Genomic DNA, 20,573 nt, shown 5'->3' on the forward strand with positions numbered 1-20,573 from the left:
CAGCCTTGTGCACCAGTTGATTATGTCTGCTTATTTCAGCTGTCTTGTCCTTTTTGCCACCAAATGGATTTGATTGTTAATCAATAGTTGCCAGTTACCTCTGCAAATTTATGTATCCGTGTCCTGATCACAAGGATATCACACCAATTGGTCATCGTGGGCAAAAACCTTTTGGACCCCAGCCTTTCAGAAAGCCTTAAAAAGCTGGCTTTGGGATAGGGTGAAGCTGGAGCCCAGTGATTGCTATTGTTTATGTACTAGAGGGTGTTGTGTTAGGGAGCTGGGAGGGGTTTGGGGGGATGATTTTATTTTTTATATTGTTACCACTGTCGCTGTGAGCCACGCAGAGCTATGCCTCATCAGATGGGCAGCCATATATGTCTCTTAAATAAACAAGATTTTAATATTAAAGGTGAGCAAAAAGGGAATCAGAGGCCAAAGGAGAACTTAACTCACAGTTGTGTAGCCTAAGTGGATAACCTGAAGTCACTGAACTCAATGTGGCCCTCCCAAATCTCTGGATGGTTATTTATTTACATCCATTTGTTGGTTGTATATGCTAATGAGTCTAATGTTGCCTCTAGAGTCTTAAAAACTGCTATTGAATGAGAAAGAATGTAGGAAATAGAAATATAGGAGGAGTAATATATTATTTGATTAATTCTTTAACATTTAAATTTTAACTCAAAGTAAATTGCTTAGGTTTCATTCTGGTTCCACTAACCTGTTGAAGTTAACATTTTATTCTAAAATCCAAATGTGACCCTTGGCCCTGCTAAAAGATGGCATGTGCCAAACTAAGTAGGGTTTTTTTGTTGTTGTTACAGTCGTTGAGCAGAATTCTACACGTTAACAAATAATTAAACATATTAATTTATAATATTGTAACTAGATCAACAAAGTGATGGAACTAGTACAAGCAGTGCAATGAATACAGCTGAGTGATGTCACAATGAATTCCTCAGCAGTTTCTGCAAGCAGAATCGAAGTGTGCAAAGCAGCTTATTTTACTCTACGCACAAGGATGATGGTTTCTGTGAATAAATGTTTTGTGCCAGCATGCATCTATAAAACTTCATTATTTTCAAGATATAATTAAGATACAAACAAAAGAAAATATAGAACAGATAGAAAACGACTAAAGAAAAAAGAGCAAACTATAAAAGTGTCAGTAGATGTCATGATCACTGTTGCGATGTTCGCTCCATTGTAACGGTTCGCATGCCAGAGTGTTGATGCGTGTTCCTGGCTGGGAGGGTGCTGCTGATAAACCTTGTACGGGGAGATGTGTAGGGCTGTGCCAGGAAGGAATGTGTTTGGGTTATCTCTTAAATGTCAAAGTCTTTTTGCCCGTTGATCAGCAGAGCTCGTTAGGAGCACCTGGGAATGTGGGATTGTTCTATATGCACGGGGGGTCGTTGTTGGAAACGGAGCTATTTAGTTTGAGTTTAGGCGCGCTTTTCTCATTCTCAGCTTTCTCTCTGTTTGCACCTTATTCTAAATAAACCAGACCTTAAACTTAGATTTGGAGTGTGAGCTTTTTATTTGAGTAGGGCAATTGTTACATATAGCTGAGAATCATTCCACGAACAAACCTCGCTAGTCTCTACCAAGGAATTTTCTTGAGAGAGAAGTAGTTAGCGATGGCAGAATTGGGGAAGGAGTCGACGGGATTTGGGGAGGCGACCAGACAGCTGTTGGAGACGGCGTTCCCGAGCAGGGACTCAAGCCCCCTCCCATCCCACCCTGCACCCCATTCCAGAGATCCAAGCTCTAGCCCGGAGGAGAGGGAACCGACGGACGAAGGGCTCGCCAAACACCAACAGTTCCTGTGGGATGCCCTGGCAGACCCCCGGCCGGGGACGTCTCGCACCACATGGAAACTGCGATGCCCACAGACTCCGGAAAGAGAGTCCACAAAAGTGTCGGGAAGTCAGCAACCTGAAGGGCCGGGGCTGGAGGACTCTACCACGCCGGATAGGATCAGAGTCCTTGAGTCCAAGATCGAATCCATGGAGTACATGCTACACTCCCTTTCAACTGCAGTGAGTGACCTGGTAAAGGTCGTTGGCGGTCCGGGGGCAGCAGGGGGTCCCAGCGTCCCACCAACCGCATCGCCAGCTCCAAGGGGAAGGGGCCAGCCAAGGGACTTTTCCCCAGCTCTCCGTGGTTCCACTCCGGTGGTAGTTACCCCGGCTCGTCCACTGGTTGGGGCGCCTCTGAGCGGCGGGGTAGCCAAGGACTTTTCAGTGAAGTTTGTTCTATGTGCATGGGGGGGGGGGTGTCGTTGTTGGAAATGGAGCTATTTAGTTTGAGTTTAGGCACGCTTTTCTCATTCTCAGCTTTCTCTCTGTTTGCACCTTATTCTAAATAAACCAGACCTTAAACTTAGATTTGGAGTCTGAGCTTTTTATTTGAGTAGGGCATGTTGGCAGATGCTGGGAAAGCCTTTAGCCCAGGAGAGGTCAAAAAAGTCACACACCAAGCATTTCTATAAAAATAATTTATTTACAGAAAGCAAAACAAAAACAAAACATATTTAAAGGACTTAGCTCCCTTTGGAGCAAGCCTTGCTTGCCTACATTGCCGGCAGAGAGAAAAAAAAAAAAAAGGAGGAAGTAAAAACAAGTCTGGGCAGGTTTCCTCCCCCAGGCTATTTTGCATGAAGCACGTGAGAGGAGACAATCTAATACCACCTTTTAACCCGGCCAAAATGATTAGGCACATATAGCAGTCTTAATCTGTTAGTAGGAAAAACTCAACACTCCCCTTTTTACACTATAGATTAAGATGCAAACCAATCTTCTCTGACTTTATATGACTTTCTATTCACATTACTTTACCATTATCTCCCCTTTGGTTTAACAGAAAGCTACCATTCTTCTTCCTGTGTTTTTCCAAACCTAGGTTGTTATAATTCCAAGGCTTTTTAATGTGAAATGGCTTTTCATGCAGGCTTCAAAATCAAGCCTTTGTTTTTCTGTTGATGTGAACAGCAGCAAATCAACATAAATGCACAGATACATACAGCCTTGTTTGTCCTTCTTCATATATACCCAGGGATCTGCTTTTCCTTTTTCAAAACCAAAATTCTGCAGTTTTTCATCTACTTTTTGGTTCCAGGATCTAGCAGCTTGTTTTAACCCATAGATTGACTTCTGCAGTTCACAGACTAGATTCTCCCCTTTTTCACAGCCAGGGGGTTGCTGCATGTATAATCTGTGGTCTAAATCACCATAGAGAAATGCAGTTTGAATGTCATAGTGGTTAACTGACATTCCCTTGAGTGCAGCAACTTTTAACAGTAATCTAATTGATTCACCTTTAGTAACTGGTGCAAAAGTCTTGTCAAAGTCTAAATCTTTCCTTTGAGTGAACCCTTTTGCAACCAACCTTGCTTTATATTTTTGGATTTTGCCATCAGCATCCTTTTTCAGTTTGAAAACCCACCTACAACCCAGACAGCGTTCATTGGGAGGTAGATTTACCAGTTTCCATGTTTTATTTTCTTTTAAGGATGCTAATTCCTGTTGCATGGCAGAATGCCAATTTTGTGCAATCTCAGGTGGTAAAGCATTCACTTGTTCTAAAGACTCAGGTTCTGTGAATATGTGAAAAGCCTTTACTGTTTCAGCCTGAAAACGTGATGGAGGAACGCCTTTATTACTCCTCTGAGATCTGCGAGGTCATACAGGGCTTAAATTTTGACTCTTATCACTTTCCTGAGAAGCATCTGTCTCATCAGACAGATCTTCAGTTTGCTTTCTGGTTTAATGTCATCAGGCAAAAGATCACCATCAGCAAGTCCTTGCTGTTCTCTTGTGGTGGTCAGATCAACTGGAGAGCTAGAATTTAATCTCCCCCAGTTTTGTTCAGCAAAAGAAGCGCTTTTGCTAATTATTAATTTCTCTCCCATTATGAACCTGTAGCTCCTCTGGCTTTGTTCATAGCCAACAAAGATGGCTTTCTTTGTTGTGGGGCCTCCTTTCCTTCTCTGCTGTTTTGGAATGTGAACCCATGCAGTGCTACCAAACACTCTAAGATGGCTTACCTTTGGTTTCACACCATAAAACAAATGGAATGGAGTGTCCTGAATCACAGAGTTATACAACCTGTTCTGTACATAAGTGGCAGTAGATATGGCCTCTCCCCAGTACTTAAAACATAATCGTGAATCTTTTAACATGCATTCTATCGCATTTTGCAAGGTTCTGCCCTTTCTTTCAGCAACACAATTTTGTTGAGGGGTGTACGGGTTAGAAAGAATTTGTTCTCTCCCCTTTTCCACTAGGAACCTTCTGAATTTGTGAGAAAGGTATTCTCCTCCTCTATCACATTGGAGTGCAGATACAGGCCTAGGGAATTTTCCATTTGCCCATGTCACAAAACTTTTAAATTTCTCAAATGCTTCATCTTTATGTTTTAAGATGTAGATAAATGTGTATCTTGAGAAATCATCAATGATGGTCATTGCATACCTTGCTTGTCCAAGACTTGGAGCAAAAGGACCAATAATGTCAGAGTGTACAATTTCCAAAGGTCTAGTTGTAACTCTGTCACTGTGCTTACTCACAGGAGCTTTTAGTGTTTTGCATTCTTTGCAAACTACACAGTCTAAGTATTTTTCACAGGGTTTTATCTTTAGGTCAGCACACAGCTGTGGCATTTGTGCTATATACTTGAAATTAGCATGACCAAATCTCCTGTGCATCAGGTGTACACATTTGTCATGATATGGTGTGTTGCCAACTGCAGCCTTGCAGCTTGGCTTCCTTGCATTTTGCACAATGTACAAGGAGTCTTTTAACATACCAGTAGCACACACTTTCCCATTTTTACGTATCTCACAACCATTTTTCTTAAATGTTATGATATACCGTTGCAGCCAATTGTGCCACAGATAAAAGGTTTGATTGTAAATTTGGCACATACAACACACCTTTTACAGTTTCTCCTAAGCAGGATAAATACAAGTCACCTTGTCCCATAATTTTGGTCACAGACCCATCAGCCAAAGATACACTTTGTCTTTCAGTTTTAGACAGTGACACAAAAGAGCTTTTACAATTACATAAATGACAGTTGGCCCCAGAATCTAACACCCATACATCAGAATTACCCTTCTCAGTAACCTGTGCAATTTGGGTTGTCTGAAGAGCCTTCTTCTGTGTTGCCCTTGTGTTCTTCTTCTCTGTCTTTCTACTCTTGGGTCTCATGGCACAGTCTCTTTGCAAATGTCCAGCTGAACCACAAGTGAAGCATCGCTGGCTTGCTAGTGCTGTGGCCTCAGGTTCCTTTCCCTTCTTTTCCCTCATTTTCTGGTCTTGCAGCTTTCCAGAAGAGATGGGGGGGGATCTTTCCTCTCTCTTCTCCCATTCAGCGAGTAAGCGCTGTATAACATACGATGGGGTGAGGTCTGCTTCAGGCATAGCCTCCAGGGTACAAATCAGCGTGTCCCACGTTGCATTTAGTGAGGACAGGAGGATATATGATTTTGTGAGAGGTGTAAATTCCATTCCTCTCCTGCAACTCAACAAACAGCTGCTGAATATAATGCAGGTGCTCAGGAAGGCTATCTCCTTCTGCAAGGTAGGCTCTGTACAGCTTTTTCGTCAGAATAACTTTACTCCCTGCTGTTGCCTTTACATATAAGTCTCTCAAAGCATCCCAAAGTTGCTTTGCAGACTGCATGCCTCGCACGTGGACTAGCTGATTGTCCTCAACTCCCAGGATAATGGTGGCTCTAGCCCGCTCATCCTGTCTCAGCCATTCAGCACTGGGATTTGGGGGGTTTTGCTCACCAATTGGCAGCCAAAGATTCTCTCTGCAAAGATACATCTCCATCTTCAGGGCCCAATTCAAATAGTTGCTCTCTGATAGGCGCTCCAGAGGCATCGCTGAGGGCTGGGAGGTAGCCATGGCTTCTTCCTTCTTTTGCAAGTCACCTCAGCTAGCTGCTTTGTCCTGTAGACCGGCAGTTGCTGGAAAATCTCCAGGTGGCTCCAAAGAAAATCTTCACAAGTCTTTGCTACCTGCCTTTAAATTGTGCATGAGGTGTGGAGCTGATCTCTCTTTTCTCTCTGGGCTTTACTGGGCTTACTGGGTTGCTCACTGGGCCCATAACCTGTTGGCAGATGCTGGGAAAGCCTGTAGCCCAGGAGAGGTCAAAAAAGTCACACACCAAGCATTTCTATAAAAATAATTTATTTACAGAAACAAAACAAAAACAAAACATATTTAAAGGACTTAGCTCCCTTTGGAGCAAGCCTTGCTTGCCTACATTGCCGGCAGAGAGAGAAAAAAAAAAAGGAGGAAGTAAGAACAAGTCCGTGCAGGTTTCCTCCCCCAGGCTATTTTGCATGAAGCACGTGAGAGGAGACAATCTAATACAACCTTTTAACCCGGCCAAAATGATTAGGCACATATAGCAGTCTTAATCTGTTAGTAGAAAAAACTCAACAGGGCAATCTTTACAGTAGAAGGAAAACAGAAAGGAAAGTGACTTCTGACTTTCTCCAATACAGATATAGATAAGTTTACAAGTCTAATCTCTTACAATTAATCAACCTATCTTAATATTATTTCTGTTAAAGCAAGCCATTTAATCTCTAAAACCCAAAATCAAAACATCATTTTTTTCCAATATATTTCCAAGCAAATAGTCCAAAAGTGTTGCCAAGTTGATATAAATGCAGAAACAGAATGATCTCTTATTAAAGCTGTTAATTTAGCCATTTGAGCCAAGTCCATTAGTTTAACAATCCAATCTTCAACTGTAGGTATTTTTGGATCTTTCCATCGTTGTGCATATAACAGTCTTGTAGCCGTAATCATATATAACAGCAACGCTCCATGTTGTTTCTCTAACTCCTATTCCATCAATCCGAAAAGGAAAAGTTCTGGTTTTCTTTGTATATTTACTTTAAGAATCTTTTGAATAATAATGCATATTTGATCCCAGAACTTTTTAGCCTTCTCACAAGTCCAGCAAAGATGGTAAAAGGTTCCTTCACCCTGTAAACATTTCCAACAGACATTAGTTACACCATTATACATTTTTGATAACTTATCAGGAGTTAAGTACCAACAATACAACATCTTATAGACAATTTCCTTCAAATTATAATTCAATGTGAATTTCAAACCTTTCATCCACATGTTCTCCCATTGGTCCAACATAACGTTATATCCAAAGTTCTTAGCCCATTTAATCATGAAATCCTTGACATGTTCATCCTCCATATTCATCTGTAACAAAATCTTACACATCTTGGTAATAACTTGATCATCATTTATACAAAGGTGCATTTCAAACTGAGTTGTTTCGTTAACAAATTGTATATAGGTGAACCAATGACATGTAAACCCATCCAACTCTAACATTTCCCTTGTTTTAATTTTTTGGTTCACCGTCCTCAAACTTCAACAAATCTTTATATTTTAACCAGCTTATTCCCCACACATTTTCTCTTCTAACAAATACTTCTTGAGGTGACAACAATAATGGTACATTTGGAGACAATCTTACCTTATATTTATTCCAGATTCTCAGTATAGCATTCCTAACAAAATGATGTTTAAAATCCTTGTTAACTTTAATTTTATCATACCATAGATAGGCGTGCCACCCAAATCTTAATTCATGTCCTTCAAGCTGTAGTAATTTCTTGTTCTCCAAAGTAACCCATTCCTTCATCCAAAGCAAACAACAGGCATCAAAATACAATTTCAAATTAGGCAGACCCAAACCTCATTCTCTGGCATCTTGTAGCAACTTAAATTCTTGATTTCTTGCCTTGCCAAATAAATTTTGAAATATCTCTCTGCCATTCTCTAAATGGTAAATCTGTTGACAAAATTGGTAGAGTCTGAAAGACAAACAACATCCTAGGCAAAAGATTCATCTTAATCACAGATATTCTCCCAGGAGAGACAACTGCAATTTCCCCCATCTTATCAAATCTTTTTTTTTACATCATTCCAAATTTTTACATAATTATTCTGAAATAGCATACTATTTTTAGTTGACAAAATTACCCCCAGATATCTGACTTTTTTTTCAGTCTGAAATCTTGTCTCACCCATAAGTAAGTCTTGGTTGGATAGGGCCATATTTTTAATTAACATCTTAGTTTTTTGTTTATTTACTTTGTTGTTGTTCAGTCGTTAAGTCGTGTCCGACTCGTTGTGACCCCATGGGCCATAGCACACCAGGCCTTTCTGTCTTCCACTGTCTCCCGGAGTTTACTCAAATTCATGTTCATTGTGTCGGTGATGCTATCTAACCATCTCATCCTTTGCCGTCCCCTTCTCCTTTTGCCATCAGTCTTTCTTAGCATCAGGGTCTTTTCCAGTGAGTCCTCTCTTCGCATTAGGTAGTACTTGAGCTTCAGCTTCAGGATCTGTCCTTCTAATGAAGAGTCAGGGTTGATTTTCTGTAGGATTGACTGATTTGACCTCCTTGCAGTCCAAGGAACTCTTAAGATTCTTCTCCAGCACCACAGTTTGAAATTTATATTTACTTTAAGACCTCCCAAAGACCCGAATTCTTTCAATTTCTTCATCAGATGTTCTGCAGTGTCCAAGGGTTCCTGTAATATCAAGAGTAAGTTGTCAGTAACAGCCCTTAATTTAAATTCTTCTTGTTTGATTTTTAAACCTTTATTTGTTCGTCACTTCTAATGTCTCTGTTTAGAACTTCGAATACTAAAATGAGTAACAGAGGTGATAGAGGACATCCTTGTCTTGTTCCTTTTTGTATCTGACATGGTTCAGTTAATTCATCAATCACAATAATATTTGCCTTTTGTGGTGTATAAATTGCCTTGATTCCCTGAGTAAGGTGTTCTCCAAAGTCCATGATTTCCAAAACTTTAAACATAAAACTCCAGTTCAAATTATCAAAGGCTTTTTCTGCATCTAAAAAGTTAAAGAGCTGCTTGGCATTCATTATGATATTGTAAATATTCTGTAACATCCGACCACTCTTACATAGTCTTTTAACTATCTTTTTGTGCCAGTATGTTAGATAATATCCTATGGTGCATATAGATGTAGAGCTAAAAAATTTATTTCAATTCATTCAAGCATACTGTAGATTAATATCCGAAAGCATACATTGAATATATTAATCAAAAGCATATTTGTGATTTACTGTCTTCATAGAAAAAATAATCCCACTTAGTTTTAGTATAATTAACTTAAACATAAAATGTTTCTAATAATGGAATCTGGTTAAATCTTTTATCTCTGATCGTTGTAAGAAGTAAAGTCACCCTACCTGCCTAGAAAGTTTTAAAATCCTACATTTTCTCTGGCCCTTTTAATGTTAACTGTACCTTATGTTGTGAGCCGCCCAGAATTGCTTAAGATGGGTGGCCATATAAATCTTTTAAATTACATAAATAAATAAATATGTTGTGACCCACCCAAACTTGCTGAAGATGGGTGGCCATATAAATATTTTAAATAAATAAATAAAATACGTTGTGAGCCTCCCAGAGTTGCTTAAGATGGGCAGCCATATAAGTCTTTTAAATAGATAAATAAAATAAATTGACTGTTCACTGCAACTGTGTTTTTCTTCTAAATACATTGTATGTTGCATTTTTTTGCAGTAATCATTCTCTTATGTTTGAATTTTCCCTCATCACTGCATTTTTCATTTCATTTTTCTACCAAGCATCTTTTTTAATATTCAATTGGCTTAAGTCCATCCATTTCTGTAGCTCTCTCTAACATAATTATTTTCACTCTGTTCCACACAGCTTGCATATCCTCTTTTCTTATGTTTACTTTCCATGCATTCATTTGGAAAGTTAATTCTTTCTCAATCATGCTTTTAGATTTATATTCATTCATACATAAGACTTATGCTCAAACCATGTACTGGAAATAAACATCCTTTTTTTTTAAGCAGATACCTACTGTTCAACGTTCTCGCTCACTCATTCTTGGGTCACTGAGTGGCCCAATCAGTTTTACTGTGCTTTCTCATCATGTTCCCATCCATCTATTCATGTCACCTAGCAGGATAACTTTTTTTCTCCTGGATCACATTCATTCAGGACATTGTACAGTTTTCCCCAGGACTCATCTCTGATTCTTGCAACATCAGCATCCTCTGGGAAGTAACATATAACTGTCAACAATCTTTGGATTCCCAGTTTCATATGCATCCACAACAACCTAGATAACATCAGTTTCTTCTTTCTGATATCCTGTACGTTTTAGTTATTTCATTCATAATTAAGCCTACACCTTCATTAATAAGGACAGTACCAGTCAGTGGGCACATTGTTGCCAATATGCCATTAGTACAACCAATGCCGACTTTTACCCCAACTATACCAACACCGTTAGGATCCCTGATCTAAAGGCTACCTTGCAAAGCAATATATATTTGTCCGTAACACACCAGCTAGGAGGTATATGCCGTGTACTAATATATACTCAAGATGCATGTTTGGTAATGAAAATAATATATAGTGGGTTCTAACATCGAAGCGAATATTTGTAGCTCAGGGTTGAACTGTGGAGTCCTTGGTGCTCTCTTAATCAAGGAACTGAGTTAATAGTTCCTTGATTAAAGTGTATTGTGCTGTTTGATTGTTCATCTGGTGTTAATCCTAGTGCTGATTTTTGCATATCTGGGTGTTGATTGCTGGCAAGGGAGTATACTGGTCTTTCGGCTTTTCTATTGTCTCTGTTGAATGGTATGTAAATGTTGTTTACCTCTATGCGTCTGTTGATGGCTGCTTTGTCTGAGTGTCAGGCTTCCAGGAATTCTCTGGCATTTTTGGATTTGGCTTGGTTTAGGATGCTCACAGTTTCCCAGTTGAAACTATGGTTGAGTCTGTCCATGTGTTGTGAGATTAAGGAGTTCTCATCGTGTCTTCTGACTGCTAGTTGGTGTTCGTGGATGGGCTCTGCTAGTCTTCTGCCTGTCTGTCCTACATAGTAGCTGTTACAGTCTTTGCACTGTATGTTGTAAATAACTCCTGTTTTTTCTTCTTAGGCTACTGGGTCTTTTGGGTTACTTAATATGTTCTGAACAGTTTTAGTTGGTTTATGTGCTATGGTGATGCCATGTGGTTGTAACAGTCTGTTGGTGGTTTCTGAGATGTTTCTGATGTATGGCAGTGTTAACCTTTTCATAGCTTCTGTTGGTTGGGTTGTAGTGGGTTGAGTGGTCAGGCACTTTTTGATGAAGTTGAGCAGGTATCCATTTTGTTGGAAGATGTACAGATGATCTGTTTCCTTTTTCTGTGTTCTGGGTTGCTGTAGTGTGTAAGTACTCTTCTGAATAATGTTCTTACACAGCTTCTCTTGTGGGAGGTTGGATTGTTACTTTGGTAATGGAGCACTTGGTTGGTATGGGTAGCTTTCCCATAGACTTGTGTTTCTAACTTGCCAAACAGCACAATCAACCCTAATCAAGGAACTATTAACTCAGTCAGTCAACCAAGCAGCAAACAACAGTCCAATCAAAGAACTCCCAAGGAGAGAACAACACCCCCACCAACACAAGCAGGGAAAGCCAAGGTGTATAAACTGAGAGCAAGGCCCTCTCCCTCTTCGCACTGAAGATGTTGCCGTGTCTGGCAATGAAACGTCTGCAAGAAAACAACCAGGTTCAGAGAGCACCAAGGACTCCACAGGGTTCTAACATGTTTTCTGCCTGCCTTCAAAACCTTGAAAGGCTTCAGCTGATCATTTTAAGGGGAAATAGTAGCATAATCTATTAGAATAGTGTTGAGCTTATTGTGAAAGGGACCAGTTTCCAAAGTGTTACCAATTTTCAAATTGTGCCACAATCATATTATTATTTTAAGTGGAATGTTTTGGTCTTGGCTTATATTTCACTTCTCCCATATGTAAGAGGGGCCAGTTCTTTAACAATCAAATGTATAGATGTTTTGGTGGCTCCTTTTCAGCTGTTCTTGAAATTTATGTTGACTGCATTTTTGACTGAGATGAAGCATCTCCTGGGGGGAATATGGACATTAAACAATATTCTTCTGAATACACTTCTTAATTTTACAGCGATTGACAGGTTGTCACGCAGCAAAATTACCTGCAACATTTTTTCTGTTTAGATGCATGCAAAGTGTTTGATAACCTGGGGTAGTATTATCTTTTTGAGATGAGTTTTGGGGGCAGTGTAATTTCAGTCTTAGAACATCTTTATGACAACTAGTGGGGGGGATTGCTTGGATTAATTATCCTGTCATAAACAATAATCATGAATAATTTTGATTTGTAAGAAAAAATGTTTTGTGCTTTTTTCTCTCATATTTTTCTTTGTATACATTTTTTTAAATAAAAGAAAAATAAATACTAAGGAATTTAGATTGATTATTTTGGAGAAGTAGTAAGGCCCCCCTCATCTCTCCTCTTTATTACTGCCATTCACCCTTTGCAAGAGATTGTCTGAATTCACATTTCAATAAAACCGTTAAGCCCACTGAACATAAATACATGTGGACAACATTTTCATTTCTCACCTCCCCAATATGGGCTGCTATTGAATTTTTGAACACTTAGTTTATTTCATTAAGTACCAGAGTAATTTAAAAAAAAAGGAGAAATTCCTTATTGCTAGAGATACCAGGAAGCTCATGAAAAAGAGCCCCTGCCAGCTTCATATTATGAAGGTTATATAACTTATTTTGAAACCTATATTGTATGAGATACTAATATTTAGTAGTTTTTTTTACAAAAAGATTGCAGAAAGTACTACTCTCAATAATTCATCCAGCACAACTCTTTTTATGAAAAGTGTCAACCATGAGTTAATATTAGATTTTTACTGTAGTTAACATATTAGCTCTGTATATTGATAAAACATGAAACAGCTGTTTTGGTATCATCAGAGAAAGCAAAATCCTTTGATATGGTGCAGATTATGTTTCTGGTCCAAGTGATGAAGCCATTCAGATTTCCTACAGACTTCATGCATAACAATTTACGCTTCTAATCCCTCTGATTGGGGAATTACAAATGGAATTATTTCCACTGTAATCAAACTGTGATGCAGAACACATCAAGAATGTCCTTTATCTCCTTTAATTTTTAATGTGATGTTGGAACTCCAGGATATTTAATAAGACAAACTGGCAATATCTCAGAAACACATGGAGTTGAATTTGAATACAAATTGTTATATGTAAACATATTTGGTAACTTTAACAATGTATTTTAAAGTTTAATTTTTAAAAAGCTCTTTACATATTTTCACTGATAATTCCATTTCAGCCTATTTTTCAAACAAAGTTTAACTAGCCACTTTTAAATAGGAATTACTCCAAAATGTCAATTTCTCTTAAGAACCAAAATGAAAATTTCTTCCCAAAATGCCTACCATAGTTAGACTCAATAACTTTGCTGAATCTCAAGGGTGGCAAATAGCAACACTTTAGTCCACAATGGTAAATAATTGATGCCATTTTCATTCCAATGCATTGTTAAGTTAGCAAATATGCCCAATAGTATTATTTAAAATCAGGACAATTAAAACTATGGAAGGTAGATTGGCAAGTTTTCAATCCAGCCTCTATTTGTCATATATCATATACGCAGTGTAATGCACATAACAAAGAAAAATTACTTGTGGTATTACAACTATTACAAATAATGACCCATAGATTACAGTGGAATTACCTCTCACATTATCTCCAGCTTTTATTGCCATCCTTTTAAATAGTCCTCCCCCCATCTTTTCTCTCTCTTCCATTCTGGAAAACCTGGAAATATTAGCACCTCCTATCTTCTATTTCGGAGCATCAAGCATTTGTATTGCCTGCAAAATGTAACAATATGATAAATGATAAAGGCTCATTTCAGGTCTCAGGTTCAATTAAAAATAGTATGCCGTTTTAATTAAAACTTCAGATCTCTGAGTTGGTTTCAGAAATACCAAATACAGTAATTTATTGCTTTATATCAGAACAGTATATAATTAAATTAATCCCTAATTAAATTTGAAGAATTGTGTGTGGTCCCATAAACTAATCTTTGGCTGGAAAACAAGGTAGAGGTAGCATCATGATGACAGCCAATTTTGACAGTGCAGACAAACAACAGTAAGAATAATGAAAACACAAATCTAAAGATATGATTATGTTGTTCATCCAAATCACTCTTTCAGAACTGAATCTTGCATATTACTTACACAGCTAGTTGTTTACACAGTCACTTTAAGATCCAAAGCTATGTTGACATGCTGTTGTTTTAAAAATAGATCCAATGGTAACAAAAAGAATCTTTAAAATGAGGTGAGCAAATGACCAGTCTTTCATTCATCTCCAGCTGGTTCACTGTGACTCTGAAACCATAGTGATGTCATAGAAAGTGACACAAAAGGTTCTGGGGAAAAATACATTAAACTCACCCAGTTTCTTGTGAAGTTGGGTACTTTCTTTGGTATTAACCATGGATCCCTTATCTTATATGTTTTTTTATTTCCTAATATGTGTTGAAGCAGCTCCTGAAGGTACAGATCTATGAAACCTATCTGTCTTCTTTAAATATAAATTTATTCTGAAATAATAATAACTCTTATTTGCTAGTTTTATGTTTGCCTATCCTTCAATATCTCACGGTGCCATACGTAACCCTCCTTTTCCGTTTTCCCCCCCACAATAACCATGAGGTAGGGTGAACTGAGAGTAAATTAATGGACCCAAATGAATGAGCTTCTGTGGCTGAGAGCAGATTTCAACCTAAGCTTCCCTGATTCTAGCTCAACACTTTAACCATAACTATACACTGGCTATCAGTTATACTTTTTAAAGTATACATTTGAGGAAGCAGCTTGGCCAGAAAGACATTTCACACTTTCCCATGATTTATTAGCTCCATCCCTTCTGATATTCCTAAAGGCCCTCAAGACCAGGTTATGTGATTAGGCCTGGGAGTCCCAGGGAACCAGAGACTTGCTTAGATGATTCCATTGTTGAAGGAGCCATTTTTATCCTCCCTCTGCCTGTGGTTTGTATCTTTGTTTTTTTAAGGTATTTATTAATGTGGTTTTTATATTTTTATCTGTTGTTTTTGTATTTGTTGTTTTATCTGTTTGCTGTATGCTGCCCAGAGTTGCTTTTGGTGCAAGGGGTGGCTATATAAATTTGTTTAATAAATGAATACATTTTGTCATTTGATAATTCTGGCTCATTAGACTCAAAGTAGGACAATGTGCAAGGAGAAATGCTTTCGTAGTAAACTGACAGCTCAACAGGAGTTTTGTGTGGCCACTTGAGCCCCTTGATCACAACAGAGCTGACACACACACAAAAAGCCCTCTTCTAAGCAAGAGGGGTGGCCCCCTACTCTCCTAAGAAGTTTCTGCTCAAAACTATAGCAAGCATCAATTGGCTCTTGGATCAGAGCCACAACACTATTAGGTGAATGTAGTGCTTACCATCCTCCAGTCCTGCTATTCATTCATACCTCTCCCTCTAAATCTAGACCAGGGTTTCTCAACCTTGGCAACTTGAAGATGTCTGGACTTCAACTCCCAGAATTCCCCAGCCAGCCATAGCACTGATCTAGACTATTAAACAATCACAGTAATAATACCTTCAGTTGTTCTCACTCAGCTCTCCCTTGGCATAATGTTTTGGTGGATTTTCTTTTCTTTTCTTTTCTTTTTTTAGGAATCCCATTAATGAATTCAGTAGTAAAGGGAAATAAGGATACTCAGAGGCTAAAACAGAGCTTGAAGATCTTGCGGGAGTATTGTAAGTAATTGATGCTACAGTTGTTATTTCATTGCATGACCCATGTGATCTAATCATCTAGTTCCCCATCAGCCCTACAAACCATAGTTTGCACCTGTTCTGAATGGGCTACAGAAGCTGACCTTTCCAATATCATCCTCTTAGATTTCTCTAGCCAACAATTTCCTGCAGGAGAGGTGCTTTATGTAGCAGAGAGCCAAAGACTGATTCCCCAAGCCTTCTTCTCTTCTACCTCTAAGTAGAAGACGTTTTGTTCTTTTGGAAACTGCAGGCAGCTCTTGGAGAGGAAGGAGGCGAGCCAGATGTTGGATACTGAGGCCAGGAAACATTGTTAAATGTTAAGATAAAAAGGTGATGATTTACAAGAAGCTAGAAAAGTCTAAGAAAGCAAGCAGAGGAATTTTATTTCACATATTAGGTCGTCCAAAGAAATAGATAACAAATTTAGCTAGGAATATTGTGTAAGCTTATTATTTTGACTATATATTTTAAGTCTAATACTATAGTTTGTCTCTAGTATTTATGGTCTCCACATAAGCTCAGTAATTATTATTATTAGTATTATTATATAATTTCATCTAAGCGACTCTGGGCAGCTCACAACTGGTGAAAACAATCCAGTAAAAACAAATTGAAAACCAATATACAAACGTATAAAAACTGTCCATAATCAATTAAAAAAAACAGAAAATCACAATGAGCAGCAGAATCCATTCCACATCAGCTCAACATACCCACTGTAACAGCTCCCCATCATTGCCAGACCTGCCGGCATGGTGGCAGAGCATGTCTTCAGGGCTTTCCTAAAAGCCAAGAGGGTCGGAGCCAAACAAAAGTCCAGGGGGATAATGTTCTGCAGGGCAGGCAGCACAGCAGAAAAGGGTCTCCCTAGGCCCACCAGTTGACACTCTTTACGGGACCCGTATCACGTCTCTTCTGCCAGTGCTGATGGGGCAGGTTGATGTAACCGGGGAGAGGCTGTCCCTCAAATAACCCAGTCCCATGCCTGTAGGGCTTTATAGATCATTGAAAGGTGAAAGGTCCCCTGGGCAAGCACCGAATCACGTCTGACCCTTTGGGGGGACGCCCCTTTCGCGACATTTTCTTGGCAGACTATAGCAGGGTGGTTTGCCATTGCCTTCCCCAGTTGTCACCTTCCCCAGCAAGCTGGGTACTCATTATAGATCATTACTAGCACCTTAAACTGAACCTGGAAGCAAACTGGCAACCAGTGCACTTTGCGGAGCAGAGGTGTAATGTGCACTGATCAAGGAGTGCACAAAATTGCCCACATCGCTGCATTTTGCACCAGCTGAAGCTTCCAGATGCTCTTCAAGGGCAGCCCCTGTATTACAGTAATCTATTGGAGAGGGGACCAGGGCATGAGTGAATGTATGTAGCGAGTAGTTTTATGTGTTTTTGCAATGTGGACAGAAGTAAAGTAACAGAAGCCAGCAAGCCTGACAAGATCTTCCCTCCCTCCCTCTTATACCCAAAAGAGTTCAGGCAGAGTCAGTTTAAGTTTCTTTCTAATACTTTCTTCTTGTCCTGGGATTAAATCGTGTTTTTGTAACCGCCATTTTGTAGTTTCTCTAAGGTCATCTTCATGGTTCCTTATAGTGAAACAGGCCACCACAAGTTAACCCTTTCTGTATAAGGACCCAGACTAAGAAACTCCTGCATCTGCCATGGGAGATACTGCATAGCAGAAGATTTGGGGATACGGTCTGAAACACATGTTCAGCTCATGTGAAGCACTGAGCAAACTTCTCAGTACCCATGAAATCCCAAGATTCTTCAGGAAAAAAAATTCATAAGGGCCTTTGGGCCATACTTGAATCATGGCATCAGGATCATTGGAACATAGATCTCAAACAAAAATGATCATATATACTCATGACATTATGCAGAGGATGTAACAGTGAACAGTTGAATGAAATTATTTTAAAGCTCTCTGCAGAATGGATACTGAAGCAGCATGTGATCTATTGTTTCTATTTTCTTTAATCTACATGGGCATCTTGCTCTGCTCTTGAGATGTTATGATATATTCCCTCCAATATGGTAATGCATTTAAACTGGCTTGGGAGAAGGTTCCCTGATTTCTGACTAATTGATGTTCATTAGAACATGTCTGTGGTAACAAAGTCTATGCTCTTTTGAAGGTCAGTATCCAAAACCTGACCCTATTAGCAAGACTCATGCACTTCTGCCATACTCTGTAATACAATTCTTTTTACTTCCTTCCAAGCAGCTTCCATATCCATCATTTGTCTTTGAATATTTGTCCATGATTCTGTATTCATCATATCCAAATACACAATATAAGGTTGATCAAACGTGTTGATATATGGACATCCATAAATACTAAACTTTGTTTCCAAGTCAAGTTAACATGTGTAATTACTTCTTCCCAGAACATAAAAACACTTGGGTAGCTTGAAGTGTATACCTATTAAATGGAAATTGACAGCTGGACAATTCTCCATGTCCTTCTTACAGCTAAAAGACCAGCCTTTTAGTATTAGAAAAATAAACTTAGGGCCTCCTATTCTTTAGCAAATCGAGAACCTGATGTTACTTTCAACATATGATTGAATTGCTTAACAGGCATAGATTATTCTGTATATGGATAATTACAGTGAAGTATGGTCAACCACCCATAGTTGAAACTGTTACGTGAAATTCCATATACACATACTGTATACAAGAATAAGAAGACCTTATATATACATTTTTTTCTTGTTGTTCTATTGCTTTGTTTCTTTCTTCCTTTTCCTTCTTTTTTTTCTTTTGCTATTGTTTTATATTTTTCTCTTTGTTGTATTTTATTAAATCAGTTATAAGCATACTAAAGAAACACATGTTATCTTGCAGTGGAGGAGCTTGGTGTCAAACAACCCCAACAGACAAAGCCCACATACCACATTTCAAAAGGTAAGATTTACTACAGGGCTATCACATCTGTACAAGTCATACAACAAAAGCTTCTATAACAAGTTAGACAGATGTAATGCCAAGGTACTGATGCCTGGAAAATAATGCAGTACTTCTCCAGCAACAGAATCAGAACAGCCTTCAAGTAGACATCAGGATGTTCCACATGGCTGATGCGTTGTGTTGTTTTTGTAAAGCTCTGGAGCCATTTTAAATCATGGGAATGATGAGAATCTGACACTAGAGAGAAAGCTCCGGTGAGGTTGCTTAATTTGCACATCTCTCTAATGCTACATTTCCTTTCATTGGTTCCATATTTAAAACATGATGTTCTATAGTGTAATCTTATTAACAGGCCAGGTGTAATAATCCTTATTAACATATTAGGCTAGGTTCCTTGAGTCTGTGAATAAGAACAAGAAAAAGACTGGATTATTTATGCAGCAGAGTATGATGATCAAGTGAAAGAGTCCTGACTTTATAGGATGAATTATATCTACAGTGACTGTACATCCTTTATTATAAAGGACAGTCCTTTATTTCAGAAAGCTGTCCTTTAGATTTATTTTTCAAAAACTCACTTTTGTCATTTATTTGTGTCATTTAACTTTTATCATACAAATGGTACCACTTAATGCAGTCTTTCACATTCATGTGAAAAATATTGAAATTGAATTGTCTTTTTAAAATAAATTTACATATACTGTTTGATTTTAGATGTTTTTATTAAAATGTGCATTTTTGTAAAGTTTTCCTTAGTTTTGCTTTTGAATTTTCCTTTGTAAAGTTATAAACATGAACAATTTCAATTTTTATCCTTATGAACCTCTTTCAGATATGCCCCTTTTTCAAAGAAAATATGGTCACTATAATATTGTTTCAGTCTGCAGGTGGAGGTTTACATTTGCTAATGCTTCCCAGTTGGGACATGTGATTCTACTTATAGTGAAAGATACAACAGAACAGTGGATTCTGATAGAAGACATAGAAGAGTTGGATAGATATATTGAGTCAAATGTTCTTTTTTCCAAAGGATCTTATAAAAATAAGCAATAAAGATAATATTTATGAAAGTTGGGTTTCAGGTATGCAGGAAGAGAGGGTTAAATAATAGGCATTGCCCCCTTATCTCCCCTGATACTGCATCCTGATTTTTTATGATTCATGTAAAGCAAATCAGCTTAAGTCATGGAGAGAATGAGGTCTATATAGAGTAAGAAATTTTTATTATGACAGTTGGTTACGTAGTAAGGAAAAACTGAATTTAAAGTAGTCTGCCAGATACCTTGGTTAACATGGATTCAGCTTAAATCTTTTTTAATGATACGTGGGTAAGGTAAATAACAAACCGTCCTTTGACCAATTTTGTGAAATTAATAATTATCATTTGCAGCTGAAAGAAATTATTTCTAAAAGATGTATGTTATGGCTGGTGACAGAGGTAGTGACCCCCTCCCGTTGGATTGTGGGAGGTTTGGGATATGGACTTGGGTAAGTAAATGCAAGACAGGGACTGGCTGAATCTATGGAAGCTAGTGGGATGATTACTGTAACCTCCATATAAGAATTGAAACTGAAAGTAGTACATAGATAGCATTTAACTCCTATATAAATAGTGTATATATCTTAATTATTCAATAAAATGTTGGAGGGGATGTAAACAGAAGAGTACATTTCTACATATGTGGTAGTCCTGTGAAAGAATTGCACCATTCTGGCAGAAAATCTTCTGGCAACTAAGATCTACAAACAAAAAGCAGAATGTGTTCCTGAATTGAGGTTACAGTATTACATATATTTGATGAAGAGAATTACAAGCTGATCAATAAAGTACTCTCATAGTAGAGAATATGTGTAGCTTACGGTTCTTGGTATTCTCTGAGCTTGGTTGTTTTC

Source organism: Candoia aspera, chromosome 2 (genome assembly GCF_035149785.1).
Source record: "Candoia aspera isolate rCanAsp1 chromosome 2, rCanAsp1.hap2, whole genome shotgun sequence".
Lineage (NCBI taxonomy): Eukaryota > Metazoa > Chordata > Lepidosauria > Squamata > Boidae > Candoia > Candoia aspera.